This window comes from Theropithecus gelada, chromosome 16 (assembly GCF_003255815.1).
Source record: "Theropithecus gelada isolate Dixy chromosome 16, Tgel_1.0, whole genome shotgun sequence".
In the NCBI taxonomy this organism is placed as follows: Eukaryota; Metazoa; Chordata; class Mammalia; order Primates; family Cercopithecidae; genus Theropithecus; species Theropithecus gelada.
Window position 1 is genome coordinate 16,526,929 of NC_037684.1, and position 18,216 is coordinate 16,545,144.

An 18,216-nucleotide genomic window follows, 5' to 3' on the forward strand; every position below is an offset into this window, starting at 1 on the left:
ACTGGGTTAAAACAACACACTTTTATCATCACAGTTTCTGTGGGTCAGGAGTCTGAGAACGGCCTAGCTGGGTCCTCTGCTCAGCATCTCACAAGGCTGCAATCAAGGTGCTGGCCAAGCCACCTTCTCATCTAGAGGCTCAACTAAGAAATAATTTGCCCCCAACTCCTGCAGGTTATTGGCAGCATCCATTTCCTCGTGTTGGTGTGTGTGGGAGCCCCAGCTTCTTATTGGCTGTGGCTGGAGGTGGCCCTTGTGTCCTAGAGGCCACCCACAATCTTTCCCATGTGGCCCTCACAAGACAGTTCACGACAGGGGTACTTGCTTCTTTATGGCCATTGGGAGACTCTCTTGCTCCAGTTGGCTAAGCCAGAGTTTTAAATAAGGTAACATAATCATGAGAGTGATGTTCATCACCTTTGCATCATTCTATTGATGAGAAGTCAGTCAGAGGTTGTGGCCATGCTCAAGGGAATAGGATTATACAAGGACATGGTCATTGGAGGTCATCTTAGGGTGGTCCACCACTGCCCAGGAGATACTGCCTGTGTTTGTGTCTTGTCTTCTTCACTTATAAGTAGTTAGGTTCGGTGATCTCAGGCAAGTTGCTTAGCCTCTCAGCCCCAGGTTCCTTATTTGTAAAACAGGAGTAAACCCTATAGGATTCTTGGGAAGATCAGATAAAGTATTCCATCTCAAATGTTCAGCAGAGTGCCTGGCATATAGTAAATACTCAGAGACAATATGTTGGCGATTAATATTAATATTATTGGCACTGTGAGACACCCAGGCCTGTCTTGGATATTAAGAAGCAGAAGAGTAACTCAGGCTACAGCTACCTCCACCGCTGGTTACAAAACACTCTTTGAAGGCCAGATCACATTGTTGACTGCTCCAGAAATCTCAAGGGAGATCAGCTTCAGTCTGAGCTGGGACCTGGGGCATTGTGGGAGGCAGGCAGAGCCAGCCTTCCAGTCCCTGGAAACCTGTGAGGTGATGAGTGTGCTCAGAAGATGCAAGGGTCCTTCAGCAAAGACATTCTGCTCATCTGCCATGAGACTTGAGGCAGCTGATCTCAAGGCATCAGTAGTCTTGGTCTGGGTGTGAGAGGCCAAGGTGAGCATCTGCCCCAGATTGGCTGTGATTGGTGGCTCACCTGCAGGAAGCTCTCCTATAGTCTAATCATCCCTGCACCTGAAACCCTTTCCACCCAAAATAGCCAGAGCCCTTCTTTACCACTAGAATCCCATAAATCCCACAAGAATTTTTTTTAAACAGCAAGTAAAATACACACTCAACCCCAACATTACCATAACAACCAAAACAGACATACCAGAATACACAAGCCAAAGATAACAAGAGTTATAATAATTCACACCAATAACAATAACCCACAGTGGATTTTTTAAGTTTAGTGATAAATCTTTGCTCTGGACGTTGGCTTATGCAGAAATGTACTCTCCTGGCTGAGCCCCTTCCTGAATAATATGTCATGGGAGCTCTGTTGTTCTGCTCATGCCTTGATGTGGTACCTCATTTGTGCAACACTGTTCTGAAGGATGCTTGGAGACCTAACTCAGTATTAACCTCTCAACCTCATGGTGTTCCTGTGCCAGGAACACATACTGGACACTCAGGACATCCTAATTATTTCTTTTGGAAATTTTGGAAACGAGATTTTTATTTCTCAGGGAGGCAAAATATATTTTTCTAGTTATTTTCATTTTTTTTAAGAACAGCTGCAATGCCTCTGGAACTTGAGGGGGTAGGTGTTTTGAGACTCATGGGCTTGGGGAAAAAAACACACATATACACAAACCGTCTTGCTTTATTTCCAAGAAGGAAATGATCCTTCGATAATATCCAACAGAACTGGGAGGGTGATAGTCATCAGTTCTTTGGAAATCCATAGGCAGCTCTACTGAGAGAAGGGGCAAGGATCTACGGTCTACTTAGCTTTCCATTTGGGGAAATTTCCTCTAGAGGATTTTCTTTAGATCGTGAAAGCCCCATGTCTATGAGGCATGAAGCTATATGCCAAGTGAACCAGGACACACAGTTGATGACTGAAGCTTGGGTTTCTGACTAGAGAACCAGAGCTCTCCCCTTCCTTTATTCTCTCATTCAACACGTGCAATGGGCACTTCTCATGTTCCAGGCTGTGTGCCAGCCTTTGGAAACAGGACCACGAGGCTGTGATGGAAATAAACACAGCCTCTGTCCTACTAGTTCACCATCATAGGAGACAGGCAATTCCCAATATGGTGTGACAAGAGGTAAACTTGGGATCACACAGAGCACTGGGCAAGTGCAGAGGAGGGAAGGACACCCCACCCAGCTTGAAAGAGGGACAGGAAGGAGATAAGTCTGAGACAGGATTCCTGGCAGAGGGAGTGAACACACTGTGAAAAGTCTCTTCCACACGAGAAAGCAAGGTGTTCCAGGAACTGGAGAAAGTTCTGAGTAGTGGGAGAATAGAGATGGGGGGCAGCGAGGGAATCCAGGGGAGGGATAGGCAGGACTCTCCTCACAGCCCCTCCTGGAAAAGTGACCTACACTGCAACCTCTGGAAAAGCCACGAGAAAAACAAGGCCATCTGGCAACTGTGAACAGCCTTGAGTTGAGGGTTAAGGCTAAAGTTAAACTTTAAAGCAGAAAATTCCCGTATTTTTCATCAAGTTTTTTTTTTTAATCTTCATTTTCTTTATTTTTTGTTTTTGTTTTGAGATAGGGTCTCTATCTGCCCAGCTCTGTCACCCCAGCTGGAGTACACTATCACAGCTCACTCCAGCCTCAACCTCCTGGGCTCAAGCCATCCTCCTACCTCAGCCTCCTGAGTAGCTGGGACCACAGGCACATGCCACCATGCCCAATTTCTTAATTAAAATATTTTCTAATATACACTTGTTTTAACAAATTCAAACAATACAAAGCTACAGTAGTTTTTGTAAGTGCCCCATTCCTCTCCATTGCTATTCTCTGGTGATATTCCCTGTTAACAATTGACTTTCTTTAAAGACATCTTTTCTATGTATATAACCAGCCTGGGTAACGAGACCCCCATCTTTTTTTTTTTTTTTTTTTAAGATGGAGTCTCACTCTGTTGCCCAGGCTGGAGTGCAGTGGCACGATCTTAGCTCACTGCAACCTCCGCCTCCCAGGTTCAAGTGATTCTCCTGCCTCCCAAGTAGCTGGGATTACAGGCACATGCCACCACGCCTGGCTAATTTTTCTATTTTTAATAGTTTTCATAGAGACAGAGTTTCACCATGTTGGCCAGGCTGTTGTCAAACTTGTAACCTCAGGTGATTGTCCCGCCTCCACCTCACAAAGTGCTGGGATTACAGGCATGAGCCACCATGCCCGGCCGACCCCATCTCTTAAAATAAAAAAACAAAACAAAAAAGAAGGAATGAAGTACGAACACATGCTACAATGTGGATGAACCTCAAAAACATTATGCTTAGGGAAAGAAGCCAGACACAAAAGGCCACGTATTGTAGAACTCCATTTACATGAATTGTCAAGAACAGGAGAATCCATAGAAATCGAAGATTGGTGGTTGCTCAGGGCTGCTTGATTTATACAGGTCTCATTTGGGAGTGATGAAATGTTTTAGAAGTAGATAGAAGTGATGATGGTTACACACAACGTTATGAATGTATTGAACACCACTGAATTGTTCACTTTAAAATGGTTAATTTTGGCCGGGTGCAGTGGCTCACACGCCTGTAATCCCAGCACTTCAGGAGGCCAAGGCGGGCGGATCACGAGGTCAGGAGATCGAGACCACCTTGGCTAACACGGTGAAACCTCCCTTACCTTATTTGTCTCCCGTCTCTATCAAAAATACAAAAAATTAGCTGGGCGTGGTGGTGGGTGCCTGTAATGCCAGCTACTTGGGAGGCTGAGGCAGGAGAATCGCTTGAACCCGGGAGGCGGAGGTTGCAGTGAGCCGAGATCGCGCCGCTGCACTCCAGCCTGGGCGACAGAGTGAGACTCCTTCTCAAATAAAATAAAATAAAATAAAATAAAATAAGTTAAGTTTATGTTATGTGAATGTTACCTCACTAAAAATAAATAAATAAAAATATATTCTGGATTTTCCATTTTCAGCCATGACTCAGTATCTGGCTTCAACCTCAACTGTAAATAACCATAATCATGAACAAAAGATAGGAAGCAACTGATTTCAGGCATTAGGCGAGTGCTGAGCTGTGTCTTTGAACCAGTGGCAACCCTATATTCGCCCTGGCTTTCTGCCTGCGAGGGTGGTTTCCAAGCTGTAGTGGAGGCAGTGGAGCCCAACCATGGTGCAGTGTTGCACTGGGCAGAAAAAACAAGGACCTGGTGGAGGAGACAGATCAGAATTCAGGGCTCTAAGATGGCTGGAACTTGTGGGCTATGGAGCAGAGGGAACTGCAGAAAAGGAACCCCAGAAATCTGTGAAGCAGTTCCCTTCAAGCACCGGGACAAATCCTGAGTTGCCTGTGCCCAGGGTGGTAATTCACAAGGTCTGGTAGAGAACAGTTGCCGAAGGGCTGACAATTGAACAGAGATTTCAGGGATTGAAATCCCCGGGCACTGTGGCTCATGCCTGGAATCCCAGCACTTGGGAGGCCAAGGTGGGTGGATCACTTGAGGCCAGGAGTTCAAGACCAGCCTGGCCAACATGGTGAAACCCCCATCTCTACTAAAAATATAAAAATTACCCAGGTGTGGTAGCGGGCACCTGTAATGCCAGTGACTTGGGAGGCTGAGGCAAGATAATTGTTGGAACCTGGGCAGCAGAGGTTGCAGTGAGCCAAGATTACACCACTGCACCCCTGCCTGGACAACAGAGCAAGACTCTGTCTCAGAAAAGTAAAAAAAGAATACTGGCAAGACTTTGGAATTCTGACCCAGCCAGAGCCAAGACACAGAGGGCCTTCAGTAGAGACCCCCCCAGAAAGTCCTCATTGTAGAAATAAGGACCATGTCCTAGGAGCAGGTGCTTGGCCTAGGAATAAGGGTGAAAGTGAAATAGATCCACATTCACAAAAACTAAACCCAAACCTTAACAAAAGCGAGGTGACTCATCAAAAATTTAGCTACATGCCCCCCCGCCAAAAAAATTCAACACTCTTTAGAAAAACATTTTTAAACTCCAGAGTCTCTGTGATACATCAGTCACAATACCAAGAATGTAATGAAAAATTACTAACCATTTTTCTATTTCTATGTTCTTAGCCTTTGTTTTGTGATATGATTAAGTTACTTAGAGACAGTTTGATTCTTTCAGGTTTTGTTTTTAAGCTTTGTCAGGTGAGACCAAAGCAGCATTTTGGGCTAATTTTGTACCATTATTTGAGGCAAAACTCTTCTGAGGACATTAACTGGGGACTCTCCCTGAATCATGAGGCTTTCTATTCTGGCAGAAACAGGAATTATTCCCAGTCCTGTGTAAGTCTGGGGGATCGTTCTCTATGATGCTCTTCGGTAGTTCTTTCTTCAGTTCTGCATGGTTTTCTCACCTGCATGCATTGACAAGTATTTAGCTGAAGACTCGAGAGTTCTCCGAATGTCTTCAGAACTCTCTTTCCCCCTCTTCCTCCAGTTCCCTTCCCCCCCTCCCCCCCTCCATGCCGCCTCCCTCCGACCACCCCCCTACCCTGGTCTCCCACCCTATCCAAGCTCTATTCTCTCTAATACTCTGTCCTACAAACTGTTAACTACCTTGGCCTCCCCAGACTCCCAGCTCCATATCCTCAATTCAGGGAAACTGCTGGCTTCCATGTGGGTTTTCCCTCCCTATTCTGAGACCTGGAATCTGTCTCTAGGCAAAGAGCTGGGGCAATTGTATGAGGCAATTGTAGGAGGCTCATCTTATTTGTCTCCCTAACCTCAATTATCATTAGCTATTGTTGCCTGATGTTCTACTGTATTTATTTATTTATTATTTTTCTTTTTTTTTAGTCACTTCAGGCAGAAGGGCAAATCTGGTTCCAGTTACTCCATCTTGACTATAACTTACAACTATAAATTCAATTACTTAGAGGAAACGAAAACATTTTTTGAAAAAGAAAACTTTCAAAACTGATCCAAGAAGGAATAAAAAATATGAATCATCCTATATTTGTTAAAAATTGAATTTATCAGCTGTGCATGGTGGCTCACGCCTGTAATCCCAGCACTTTGGGAGGCCGAGGCAGGCAGATCACCTGAGTCAGGAGTTCGAGACCAGCCTAGCCAACATGGAGAAACCCCATCTCTACTAAAAATACACAAATTAGCCGAATGTGGTGGCGCATGCTTGTAATCTCAGCTACTCAGGAGGCTGAGGCAGGAGAATCACTTGAACCTGGGAGGCAGAGGTTGCAGTGAGCCGAGGTTGCACCACTGCACTCCAGCCTGAGTGAAAAATGTGAAACTCCATCTCAAAAAAAAAAAAAAAAAAAAATTGAATTCATCCTTTAAAACCTTTTCACAAAGAAAACTACAGGTCCATATGCCTTCACTGGTGAATCCTGTTAAAATTTTTGAAAATAAATAATACTAATGTTATACAAATGTTTTCAGAGAACCGAGAAAGATAAAATAATACCCAACTCAGCAGAAACCTGATATCAAATTCTCACAAGGCCATTATAAGGAAAAGAAAATTTTAAACCAAAATCATTTATGAACATAAACAAAAATTCTAAACAAAGGCCAGCCACAGTGGCTCCTGCCTATAATTCCAGTACTTTAGGAGGCCAAGGCAAGAGGGTTGCTTGAGTTCAGGAATTTGAGACCAACCTGGGGAACATACTGAGACTTTGTCTCTACTAAAAATTAAAAAAAAAAAAAAAATTAGCCAGGCATAGTGGTGCACATTTGTAGTCCCAGCTACTTGGGACGCTGAGGTGGGAGGATTTGCTTGAGCCTGGGAAATGAAGGCTGCAGTGAACTATGATCACACCATTGCACCATTGCACTTCAGCCTGGGTGACAGCAAGACCCTGTCTGAAACAAATTAAAAATCTAAACAAAATATTAACAAATTAAATCTATCAATACATTTAAAAATGCATATGGCTAACTGTGGTTTATCCCAGGAATACAAGGCAGGGTTAATACTTAAAAATCAATCAATGTGGCTGGGCACAGTGGCTCATGCCTGTAATCCCAGCACTTTGGGAGGCCAAGGTGGGTGGGTCGCTTGAACCCAGGAGTTTGAGACCAGACTGGGCAACGTAGTGAAACCCCATCTCTACAAAAAATACAAAAATTAGCTGGGCATGGTGGTGCACACCTGTAGTCCCAGCTACTCGAAGCACTGAGGCAGGAGGATCACTTGCTGATCCTCCTGAGGCTGAGGCTGCAGTGAGCCATCATTACACCATTGCACTCCAGCTGGGGCAAAAGAGTGAGACTCTCTTAAAAAAAAAAAAAAAAAATCAATCACTGTAATTCACAATTACAAAGGATAACAACCATATGATCATCTCAATAGATGCACAAGATATATATAACAAAATTCAGAGTAATTCATGATTTTTTTTAAAAGAAAACTCTCCACAAACAAGGGCTAACATGAAATTTTCTCAGCCTAATAAAGGGCATTTATGAAAACCAACAGCTAACATCACAGTGGTGAAAGACTGAACATTTTCCCTTAATATTGGGAAAAAAGCAAAGATATACATTCTCACTACATCTGTTCAACATCCTTCTGGAGGTCCTAGCCAGTGCAATGAGAAAAAGGCACTATAGAGATAGATAGATAGAGATATAGATTGAAAATGAAGAATGAAACTGTCTTTATTTCCAGATACCATAATTTAATACATAGAAATCCAAAGGAATCTATGAAACCACTACTAGAACTAAAAAGAGAATTTGCAAGATACAAAGTCAATGTATAAAAATCAATTGTATTTCTATATAGTAACAATGAAGACTTTAAAAATAACATTTAAAAATAACATTTACATTTGGGAGGCTGAGGCAGGAGGATCCTTTGAGCCCAGGAGTTCAAGACCAGCTTGGACAACATAGTGAGACCTGTCTCTACGAAAGTAAAACTAAAATAACTTCTACAAAAATATCAAAAACATCAAACACATAGGGAAATTTGTAATGCAATATGTCCAAAATATATACCTTGAAAACTATAAAACATTGCCGACAGGAATTTTAAAAGATCTAAATAAGTGTAAAGATATACCATGTTCATTGACTGGAAGACTCAATATTATTAAGATATCAATTCTTCCACAAATTGATCTAAATATTCAATGCAATCCTAACTAAAGTCTTAGCAGGGTTTTGGGGTTTGATTTTGGTTTTTCTTTTTCTTTTTTTGATAGACATTGACATCCAAGATTCCAAAATTTACATGGAAATGCAAATGACATAGAATAGTCAAAATATTTTGAAAAACAACAAACTCGGAAGCCTTACATGAACTGCTTTCAAGATTTACTATGGTATTCACATGAGGATAGACATAAAGATCAGTGGGAACAGAATAGAGTCTAGAAGTAGACAAATGCACATAGCGTTTCAATTGAATTTGGACAAAGATCCAAAGCTAATTTAATGAAGAAGAGACAGTCTTTTCAACATATGGTGCTGTAACAACTGTATATCCAGATGCAAAATAATAAACTTCTACCCATACCTTACAGCATACATAAAAATCAACTCAAAAGGATTAGAGGCCTAATATGAAAGCTAAAACTATAAAGCCTCTAGATAAACAGGCAAATATAACCTTGGAGTAAGCAAAGATTTCCTTCCTTCCTTTCCTTCCTTTCTTTCCTTTCCTTCCTTCCTCCCTTTTCTTCTTTCAGACAAAGTCTCACTCTGTCACCCAGGCTGGAGCACAGTGGTGTGATCTCAGCTCACTGCAGCCTATGCCTCCTGGGTTCGAGCAACTCCCCTGCCTCAGCCTCCAAAGTAGCTAGGATTATAGGCATGTGCCACCATGCCTGGCTAATTTTTGTATTTTTAGTAGAGACAGGATTTCACCATATTGGTCAGGCTGGTCTCGAACTCCTGGCCGTAAGTGATCCATCTGCCTCGGCCTCCCAAAGTGCTGGGATTACAGGCATAAGCCACCATACCTGGCAATAAAGATTTCTTAAGACACAAAAGTATTAAATATAAAAGAAAAATAAATAAGTTGTACTTTATCAAAATTAAAAACTTATTTTTCAGAATGCATGATTTTAAAAAAATGAAAAGACAAATCAAAGACTAGATGAAAATATATGCAATATATATGCCTGACAAATGATTCATATCCAGAATACAGTCATCTCTCAATATCTGTGGGGACTTGGTTCTAGGAACCCCTGTGGATACCAAAACCCATGGATGCTCCACAGTCTCTTATATAAAACAGTGTAGTATTTGCATATATCCTATGCACATCCTCTTGTATACATTAACTCATCTCTAGATTACTTATAATACCTAATACAATGTAAATACTATGCAAACAGTTGTTATGCTGTATTTTTAAAAATTATATTATTTGTATTGTTGTATTGTTATTTATTTTTTAAAAACTTTTTCATCTGTGATTAGTTGAATCTGTGACTACAGAACCCAGAGTATGGAGGGCTGTTTATCAAAAATTTTACAAACTAAAAAGAAAAAAAAATAATAACGATGCAGTAAAAAAAAATAAATAAAGGGCAAAAGACTTTTAAAAGCATTTTGAGGCCAGGCTCAGTGACTCACGCCTGTAATCCCAGCACTTTGGGAGGCCAAGGCGGGTGGATCACAAGGTCAGGAGTTCGAGACCAGCCTAACTAACATGGAGAAACCCCGTCTCTACTAAAAATACAAAAGTAGCCAGACGTGGTGGCACATGCCTGTAATCCCAGCTACTCAGGAGGCTGAGGCAGGAGAATCACTTGAACCCGGGAGGCGGAGGTTGCGGTTAGCCGAGATCTCGCCACTGCACTCTAGCCTGGGCAACAAGAGCAAAATTCCGTCCCAAAAAAAAAAAAATTTTTTTAAAGAAGATATTTGAATATCCAATAATCATACGAAAAGGCGTTCCATATCATTTGTCATCAAATATAAATTAAAACCACAAAATAGACCATTAAACACGCTAAATGGCTAAAATTTAAAAGATTGAAAATACACAATGTAGGCAAGAATATGGATCCATTGGAACTTTCATATATTCTGGTAGAAGTATGAAATAGTACTACCACTTTGAAAACTGCTTGGCAGTTTTTAATGAAGTTAAACATTCATCATGCAACACAGCAATCCTTTTGTCGTTGTTTTTGTTTTTTTATGAGACAGGGTCTCACCTTGTTGCCCAAGCTGGTCTCGAGCTTGTGAGCTCAAATGATCCACCTGTCTCAGCCTCCCAAAGTGCTGGGATTACAGGCAAGGGCCACTGCGCCTGGCCTGACACAGCAATTCAATTCCTAGGTGTATGCCCAAGAGAAATGATATATATACACACACACACACACACACATATATACACACACATATATATATGTACACACACGTATATATACATATATGCACAAAAGACTTGTACAAGAACTGTCACAGTTTTATACATAATGGCCAAAAACTGAAACATCCTAAACATCCATCCACCGTGAATAAACAAACCATGGTATACAAATGAGTAATGGCATACTACTCTGCAACTGCCTTAGTCTGCTCGGGCTACCATAGCAAAACACCACAGTTCTGAACGCTAGGAAGTCCAAACTAAGGTGTCCACAAAGTGATTGTGGTGGGGGCGGGAACATCTTAATTAAGCAATTTAATCTTAATTACTTCCTTGGAGGCCCCATCTCCAAATACAGCCACACTGAGGAATTAGGGCTTCAATATATGAATTTGGGGGGGAGGTAAAAATGTCCAAAAAAGCAACAAAAAGGAAACTACTGATCCTTGTAACATAACTGAATGTAAAAAGACCTATAATTCAAAAAATATGAAGAACAAAGAAATCATCTACGATGTTAGAAATCAAAACAGTGGTTGCCTCTGTGTGGGTGGGGAGAAACTGACCAAAAGGAGGCATAAGGGAAATTTTCAGTGATGGAAATGTTTTTTTATCTTGATCAGGGTGGTATTGACACAGGGGAATACATTTGTAAAAATGCATACAGACTCATCCTTAGAATATGTAAATTATGGCTCAATAAAGTACATATCTCTATATCAGCTCATATGGAGTTACCTCTGAGTAAATTTACCTTTTTAGCAGCTGTATAATCTTCTGTTGTATGAATGTACCATAATTTCTCAAACTGTTTCCCCATTGATGGACATTTAGATTTCTCCCAAGTTTTTGCTATTACCAGCAATGCCATAGTCAGCATCCTTGAAGGATAGATCTAAGTTGGATTGTTACAGCTGTTTCTCTGTAAAGATGAAGAGTCTGAAGCCCAGATGTAAGAAGAGACTTCCCAAGGCCTACAGTAATTACCCATTGTGAGATATGGTGGTAGAACCTGGAACTGAAAAGGCTTGTGTCATTACATAGAAATACGGATGAGGGGAGATACTGGGTTTCCAAGCAGAATAACAGGAATCATTTAGAATGATTCCACTTCCTATTTTGTCTAACTGCTACATCCTGTGAGTATTAATGCCTTTGGCTGCCTTAATTTAACATTATGCTAAGTTAATTCCTGGGATCCTATCGTACCCTGGACTTATTAACAACTATGTTCCCAGAAATGTGTTAACATTTTATATGCATTATCTCATTTGACCATTGCAACTTCATTAGGTATACCTGTTATTAATTTCATGCCCATTTTATAGATGGAAAAACAGAGGCTTAGAGCATTTAAGTAACTTTCCTAAGGTTGCATAGCTAATAAAGAGGTATAGACAGGTTTCAATCCAGGTCCCCAATACAAAAGCCTTACTCTTTTTAAGAGTCAGGGTTTCACTCTGTTGCCCATACTGGAGTGCAGTGGCACGATCTTGGCTCACTGCAGCCTCAGCCTCCCGGGCTCAAGTGATCCTCCTGCCTCAGCCTCCCAAGCAGCTGGGACTACAGGTGCACACTGCCACACCCGGCTAGAAAAGGCCTGACTATTAACCATTATGTTAAACTTCCTTTCAAGAATAATGCTTCCCAAGGCTGTTGTGAGGGTTTCAAAAATTGGTTGCAATGTTGATCACTGGTCTCTCTACCCCTTGAATATTGTTACTACTTCTTTATCTTTCTAAAATCTGGCACATAGTGGAGGTTAAAGGGTTTAGCCCTGTGCCTGACATATAGTGTGCATTCAGTGAGTGCTAATTATTATTACTATTATTGGAACTACCAAACATTTTTTGAGTAAGTAAACATTTGCATGAATAACTAATTACCTAAATTATTCCTTTAGCAAATAAACAATGAACATAGGGACAACAGGCGACAGTCCTCCTCTCCTGCCAAACATCTCATTTGGAGGCAGCTGAACCATGAAGGAATTGCCAGCCCTTCTCTGTGCACATGTCTGCTCCCCTGTGGGACACAGAAACAGGAAGGCATCCAATTCAGTGTTGGGGTTCCAGCCCACACTCCGTGCAGGCACGGTGATGGGCAGATTCTCCACACATATGTGCGTGCAGAAAAGAACGAGTTGGTGTGGTGGTGGTGATGGGGGGGGGTGTGTGTGTGTGTGTGTACTGCCTCTTATTCCTTCACAATGAAACCTGACTGCGAATGGCACAGGGTTGCAGAGAGGCTTTGGGTAACATCAGAGCATGTACAAAGGATGAACACAGGCTTAAGGGTAAGTCACGCACGCAGGGTTCCAGAACATCAAAAAGGCCCTTGAACCTCTGTTGTATCCTGTTACTCTGCCGCCTCATCTTCACTGGAGGAAGATCCTGTGGCCTGGAGGTAGAAGGCATATGTTGGGGAAGAGTTTCCTCAGTCCCATGGGCCAGAAGAGTGCTGCTTCCCTTGACCCACATGGCCTTGAGTGCCCGTCAGCATTCAACGCCTCTGTCCACTTATTAGCTGCCCCTGTCGTCCACGCAAGTTGAGCCCTGAGCCCTTGTCTGAGCCTAATTCTTCATTTGCCTGCCTGGCTCCTGCCTCCCCCTGCCTAGTGCATGGATGGGTTTGTCTCCTTGGTAAGAAGACCCCCGGCACTCTCAATCTAGCTGCCCTGCTCAGAGAAGACCCTATCACAGGTTTGGGATTTGGCTCTTTCAGCCCCACTGCCTGACTGGCTGACATTACCCACTTCTTGGCAGGGTGGGGAACAGGGGACAGCATGCCCACAAGCCTGTTGACCTAAGGCAGCACCTGCAACCACTCGCTAAGATGGCATTTTTCCCCAGAGCTGGTCCTGCCTTGCCTAGCATAGTTACCACAATCCTCCTTTTATGCCTCTAAAAGCCCTTACTCTCATTTTGTAGTTAAGTTTTCAGAGCCTTGCTCATTTAAGGCAATTTTGGTTTCTCTTTTATGGTAATTCTTAAACCATTAAGTGAAACTTGTTTGAAATGTCTGTCACTCTGTTATTACAGAAACAATATAACAAGAAATGCATTTTCATGTAAGACTCTACGTAGCAGCCAGAAAAGATAAATTGTTCTCACACTTAAATATTTGAATTTGAAAATATCAAGACAAAGAGATGGAAAAAAATGAGCCAATAGATAAGGGGCATAGAGGATCAAATTGGGATCCAACTAATAGGAGTTTCTGAAAAAAGAGGACAGGAAAAACAGAAGAGGAAATTATTAAAGAAATAATATAGGAAAATTTCTCAGAGGTGAAGGACACAAGAGCTGAGATTCAGCGACGTCAGGACAACGAATGAAACAAGACTCACACCTAGAAACTACATTGTGAAATAAGAGGTCACCAAGGATAAAAAGAGCACCATAAAACTTCCATGGAAGGTCAGATTCCTTATGAAGCAATAATAACAATGAATCTGGGTTTCTCTTTAAAAAAAAATTTTTTTTTTTTTTGGAGCCTGGAGTGCAGTGGCATGATCTCAGCTCACTACAACCTCCACCTCCCAGGTTCAAGCAATTCTCCTGCCTCAGCCTCCTGAGTAGCTGGGATTACAGGCGTGCACCACCATGCCTGGCTAATTTTTGTATTTTTAGCAGAGACGGGGTTTCGCCAGGCTGGTCTCGAACTCCTGACCTCATGTAATCCACTCGCCTCACCCTCCCAAAGTGCTGAGATTACAGGCATGAGCCACCGTGGCCAGCCCAAATATTTTTTCTTTTTTGCTGGCAAGTATGAAAAGCAAGAATCAGGATTTTTCAATAGGAAAATCAATGTGAAGGGGAATAGATCAGTGCCTTCAAAGTTTTAAGGGAATTTGATTTGCAACTGAGAATTCAATGCCCAGCCCCATTATCAGTCAAGTATAAAGGCAGAATAAGTAAATTTCTAATCATAAACGATTCAGAAGTTTTACCTACCACACACTTCTGTGTAGGATGTCATTTAGTGGGTATGCTCTGGCAAAATAAAGAAAAATCTAGATGGCAACCTAAGTCTCAGAAATTGTGTCTGCACCCAGGAAAGCATGGCGTGAAGTCCCCAAATGATAACTGTCCAGACTGAAGGAGGAGGACAGGGGCTGTAGAAGGTAGACCTCGGGGAGGATAAAAAATCTCAACAGAATGCCCACTGGGAGGGAAAGTCAGGGGGAAATTGAGAACATGATAAAATCAAATAGTGCAAGAAAAAAAAAAAAAGCATTTTGAAATCCAGATCAAAGAAAAGTATCACGAGAAAGCAAACATAAACAGATATAATACTGGCTGGACAAAGAACCATAGGTGTATGGTTTCAATAACGTAAGCATTGTTTATTGGTTTTACAATCAATCTATAAGCAAAGCAGGGAAGACTTAATTAGAATTATGAAACAGAATGAGGAAGCTATCAGTCAGTAGAATGTAAAAATATATATGACAAAGGCTTGGAGAGAAAAGGAAGGAGGAGAGAAGGAGGAAAGCTGAGGCACCAGCCGCCTCTTATAAAGTATTGGTGGGTGGTGTCAGGAGATACTAGTAGATGAACAAGAGGCAGTCTAAGCCTATTTCTGAAAGTGACAATTGTAGCCAAAATAGTGATATAGCTGTGTTGGGAGAATGAGAGGAAGGGAGATGGAGGAGGGGTGTAAGTGAGCTAAGTCGTTTTCCAATGTAGCAGGAAGTCAATGAGTATTCATTTAAAAGGTGAAATTAAAAACCGACCGGGCGCAGTGGCTCACACCTGTAATCCCAGCACTTTGGGAGACCGAGGTGGGCGGATCACCTGAGGTCAGGGGTTCAAGACCAGCCTAGGCAACATGGTGAAACCCCATCTCTACTAAAAATACAAAAATTAGCTGGGTGTGGTAGTGTGCACCTGTAGTCTCAGCTACTTGGGAGGCTGAGGCAGGAGAATCGCTTGAACCCGGGAGGGGGAGGTTGCAGTGAGCCAAGATCGTGAGACTGCACTCCAGCCTGGCAACAGAGCAAGACTCTGTCTCAAATAAAAAAGTAAAAAATAAAAAAACAGCAGTACTTACTTAGGGACATGCAGAAAACATTCAGAGAAAAACATCTAAAAAGGTGGGAAGTGATTGCTCTGGGGATTGAAGAACAGGGGACTCTGTTGTTTGACTTAAAAAAGCATCTTAAATGAAAGCACAGTTATATCCTATATGTTCTCTACTTGAAGGGATGTAAGCATGTTAATAAATTGGAGATTTCTCAAATACAGCTAGGGATTGGAATGAGAAGGAAACCGGCTTCAGTTGCAGTTACTGCACTGATGTGGAGCCCACCTTCCCTCTGCAGTTAAATGGGAGCAGTGACACCCATATTTGTTTGGTGGGATCCAGGGGATCGGGTTATTCTACATCTACTATTTCATTCTATCCTCTTCCCAACCCTACAAGTTGGGAATGTGAGGGCGGGGACTAGGTCTCCTCATTTTACATACAGGATCCAGGCTTAGGAGAGTGAGTAACTTGTCAGAATGTGAAATGGCCTACTTCCGCAGCTGTGGTGCTAGGATAGGTGCTTGGTGCACCTCGTGTTGAGATCTGCCAGTCCTGAAATCAGCAGGGCAAGAGCGGGTGGTACTGAGAACAGGACAGACAGGGAAGGCTAGGCAGGGCTCTGCAGGGGCAACTCTTATTGCGGTTTCATTCCCAAGAGCACACAAAGCCAAACTTCAAATACAGGCTGTCCCTATATGACCCCCTTGCCACATCTATTTTTTTAAATCAAATTATTGTCAAAACAACATAACAATGACTTTAAAGGAATGTGTTTAAATCACCCATAATCCTCCCCATGCCTGTGCACAATTAGATTTATGATCCTTTTTCTGGTCTTTGTCTGCATTATACATAATTCTACACTGTTCTGATCCTCGTGTACATATAATTTTGTAAGCATTCTACCTCTAATAAATGGTGTTTCTTGTTTCTACATAGTCTGCATAATTACTTGTTTTAATGGCTACATATTATGCAGGATCATTTTTAATTAACTACAATACCCTAGGTTAACTGTTCATTATAATGCCAACGATATCTTTATTCTTTAACCTTCATTTTGCTTTTATATAAGGCTGTTCCATTTACAGAAGGTATTCTTATCCAGCTCATAACTTCCGAGCATATAATGGAGGCTGGTATAATTATCTCCACTTTGCAAATGGGAAAACTGAAGTCCGGCATGATCGAGCATCTTGCCCAACATCAGACAGACAGCAAGGATGGGACACAGCAGAAACCTTCCTCCAGGACTTTCTCTGCAAGGCCAGTGTTTCTGACATTGGTCATCTCTTGGCACACTCTCCCTGAGCCACACATCTTCCCAAGAAATAATTATTACCACCCCCATATTTACAGGTGAGGAAGCTGAGGCCCAGAGAGGCAAGGTAACTTGCCTGAGGTCACATAGCAGAACCAGAAGTCAAATCCAGGCAAGCTGACTCCAAAGCCAGATCTCGTCCCAACAATCTACATGGCCTCCCCAGACCCCTCCCTCTCAGAGTGCCTCTCTTGTTTTTCCGCATTCTCATTGCTTCCACCACCTGCTCTCAGTCTTGGCAGGTGGCAGCCCTCAGGTCAGTGCCGGGCTGTCTACATTCGTTTTAGAGGAACCCAGAGGCTCAACCCAGAGCCAGCTGCAGGGGAGGCATGCTTCTTGGGCAGAGTCCATGGGTGAGTTGGTTTTTTTTTCTTTTGTTTTCTTTCATTTGGTTAATTGATACTTGTGGTAAAATTATATAAGATTTACCATTTTAACCTTTTTTTTTTTTTTTTTTTTGAGATGGAGTCTTCCTCTGTCACCCAGGCTTGAGTGCAGTGGCACGATCTTGGTTCACTGCAACCTCCACCCTCCTGGGTTCAAGTGGTTCTCCTGTCTCAGCCTCCCGAGTAGCTGGGATTACAAGCATGCACCACCAAGCCTGGTTTTTTTTTGTTTTTGTTTTTGTTTTTTTTAGTAAAGATGGAGTCTAACCATGTTGGCCCAACTGGTTTTGTATTGTTTTGTTTTTGTTTTTGAGACAGAGTCTTGCTCTGTCGCCCAGGCTGGAGTGCAGTGGTGTGATCTCAGCTCACTGCAACCTCTGCCTCCAGGGTTCAAGTGATTCTCCTGCCTCAGCCTCCTGAGTAGCTGCGATTATAAGCACCTGCCACCACACCCAGCTAATTTTTTGTATTTTTAGTAGATACAGGGTTTTGCTATGTTGCCCAGGCTGGTCTCGACCTCCTGAGCTCAGGTGATCCACCAGCCTTGGCCTCCCAAAGTGTTGGGATTACAGGCCTGAACCACTGCCAGTACATTCACATTGACATATGACTATTGCCACCCTCCAGCTCTAGAACTTTTTCTACCTCCTGAAACTGAAATTCTATAACATTAAACAGTTCTCCATTCTCCCTTCCCTTCCCACCAGCCCCTGACAACCACCATTCTATTTTGTCTCTAGGAGTTTGATAACTCTAAGTACTTGATATAAGTAGAATCATACAATATTTCTCCTGTGTGTCTGGCTTATTTCACTTAGTATGAAGTCCTCAAGGTTTATCTATGTTGCAGCATGTGTCAGAATTTTTTTTTTGAGACAGAGTCTCACTCTGTTGCCCAGGCTGGCATGCAGTGGTATAATGTCGGCTCACTGCAGCCTCTGCCTTACCCTCCGGGTTCAAGTGATCCTCCCATCTCAGCCTCCCGAGTAGTTGGGACCACAGATGCACATCACCATGCCTGA